The sequence below is a fragment of the Pinus tabuliformis genome, chromosome 3_1, assembly GCF_031772625.1.
Source record: "Pinus tabuliformis cultivar Carrire ecotype Pingquan chromosome 3_1, CPIR1, whole genome shotgun sequence".
Taxonomy (NCBI): domain Eukaryota; kingdom Viridiplantae; phylum Streptophyta; class Pinopsida; order Pinales; family Pinaceae; genus Pinus; species Pinus tabuliformis.
The window spans coordinates 77,608,604-77,611,156 of NC_142301.1; the positions used below are offsets into that span (position 1 = coordinate 77,608,604).

At 39.1% G+C, this 2,553-nt stretch overlaps 1 pseudogene; it reads right to left on the reverse strand.

The window, feature by feature from the left end:
• Positions 1-381: 381 nt before the first annotated feature.
• On the reverse strand, positions 382-2,341 carry LOC149185862 (peroxisomal acyl-coenzyme A oxidase 1 pseudogene; annotated as a pseudogene).
• Positions 2,342-2,553: the final 212 nt, after the last annotated feature.

Consider the following 2,553-nt stretch of genomic DNA (forward strand, 5'->3'; position numbering starts at 1 on the left):
ACTCATACCACAAGAATCTTATAAATCAGAGCTGCACCATTTAATTATTTCTCTGTCAAAACTATACAGTGATAGTGTTGGTTTTTTTTTTTCCTCCCACACTTTTCTCAGAACTCAGAACTCTCCCCCTCTCTTTACAAAGTGGTTTATAATATAATAAATAAAATCTACCTTGAGGAAATGGATCGACCGAAACTAAGGGATCGTTTAATTATTAATAAACAGAAGTTGGAAAGCCAATCATCTGTTTCTTAGAAGGAGCCACGTTACACTTTTTGCTCAAATCTGTTGATGACCAATGAAATCTGAAGTGTAGCCCTCTTGAGTCGTAACTGAGGCCAACACAAACATCCAATACTATTTCCCTGACACGGTTGACATCTACGTTTTTAATTTAGGCGTTTCGGTCTTCCCTTTTGGATTTTGACCTTTCAACTTCTCTCTTGCCATAATTTGAAACCAATTTTTATAATGAGTGACAGATCCATCAGTATTAACTAGTGCCATGAAACACCCAAAAGGACCTTGTCTCTGAATAAGTTTAAACATACCCTTCGAGCTAATTGAATTTGCAGCACAACCATTGTGATACTCTTCAAATCCAGCATCTTGATCAGGAAATCTCTATATGTGCCTGGATATAGAAAGTGCAAGCCTTGCTGCCCTTGCTTTGAATGCGCCCAAAACGACGTTAGAACTCAACCAGTCATCCTCATCTGTTACTTCACAATCTTTTGTTGTGAGGAGGTCCAGATATGCTAGATATTGAGTCATTCCCTGAGGCCTCAAACTAGTTTTCATGTCGAGAATCGTCTTTACAAGGAATTTTCCAACCTAGATAAAAAGAATTGTGTTGTCACCCTCATATGTGCAAGCAGGTATATATGCTGCAAATAGCTCTAGAAGTCCACTAGCACATAAGTAACCATGGCCTCCACAAGCTTTCCTGCATTTTTCAATTGCATCTGCAGTAACTGAGGTGGTCAGAGCTTTTAGTCCAGATGTGCATGCCTGAATCTCTTCCAAGGCTGAAAAGTTGTCGTTCTCAAATTGGTACATAACTTCTGAGTACAATGATTCCATCCATTGTTCGACAAAATGAAATGCATAAGCAATTGCTAGTAAGGGAAATATCTTTTGTTGTTGAGTCGGATAGTCAAGCACCTGTATTTCCTGATTCCCATTGTCAAGGCTAAACTACCACCTAACAGCACTGTACCTCACAGCTATAGTAACAGCACGAGAAAGACATATTGAAGCTTCCATGAGAATGATTTTCCGTGCAGTGATCATGCCTCCATATGAAATCTGTTTAGGCACATTTTGCCATACATACTTGCCCTCTTTTGTTACTATATCCATTCGCATTAGCAAGTGATCACGAGGGATTCGAGTGTTATTGAACTGTGCAAAACCGTTATCCACTGTATTATTTCCACCATTCCCAAACTTTTGTCCAATGTCCCCCACTGTTATTGTTGTCAAAGGTTTGTGATCCTCCATACTTCGAATTTGTACAATGAATGCGTGCACACCATAGTCCCTGTCTAAAATCAGCTGTGCATGAACAACTGCATGAGTTTCAACCCTATCAAAGCCTCTTGGCCACCACTTTGTAGATGTGAGAGTTGGACAGTTCAAGATGAATTCATCAGTATATGGGTCAAAAGTACTGGTAGTTTCCAGCCCTTGTACATTAGAACCATGCCAAATTTCCATTTGTGCATAAAAACCAATAACTGACATGCTAGTTGCTAAAGGTAGCCACTTCTTTTGTTGTTATGCTGTTGCTTGAGTCCTCAGTATAGGAACAAACATATTCCATTGTTTCAACCCTTGTCGATCATGTTTCAACGGAGAGAAACCTTTAGTAAGGAATCGTTTAATACACTTTGTCCACCTTCTTTGGTGTAATCAATAGATGAATCCAGTGTAAGTCATCATAAGATTTATCATCTCTAAGCATTCTTAATGTTCTTGCATAATCCTCTGAAAGCCCAAGTTCAAGAGCGAGTTCTCTACAGTGAGCTGCTTTTCTAATTCCGCTGATAAATAGTTCTTTACGAGTCATTTTTGGCTTGCTGTCCTTCTGAAAAACAAAGTGGAGTCTGCCAATGTCTTTGCTTGCAAGATAACATTCACAACAATAATAATTTTGTCGTCGAAAATTAGCCAAGGCGATTTAGCAGTACTGCCAGTAAATCAACAGATTGGGATCATTGGCGACTACTGAAGCCAATTTGTGGTGTAATTCAAATGATTGCTGGCCACCTGTCCATACGATTTTCATGGCTTTTACATTGAAGGTTGCGTGTGCTCGTTCTCTTTCTAAGTCCTCCATCTTCAAAGCAAACTCTGTAAATAATTTTGGGGTTGGGTATCAGACAATATATGTGGAGTATTCTAATTTTTTTAAGATTTCCATGGGAGCAACACATCCCATTGCTCAATAATACCTGGCAGTCTAAACTCTGCACTGTAGCCGAAAACATTAATGGATTGTGGGGGGTATTTGTTTAGAAGGATCAAAACATATGATTATGTGCCCTTCAT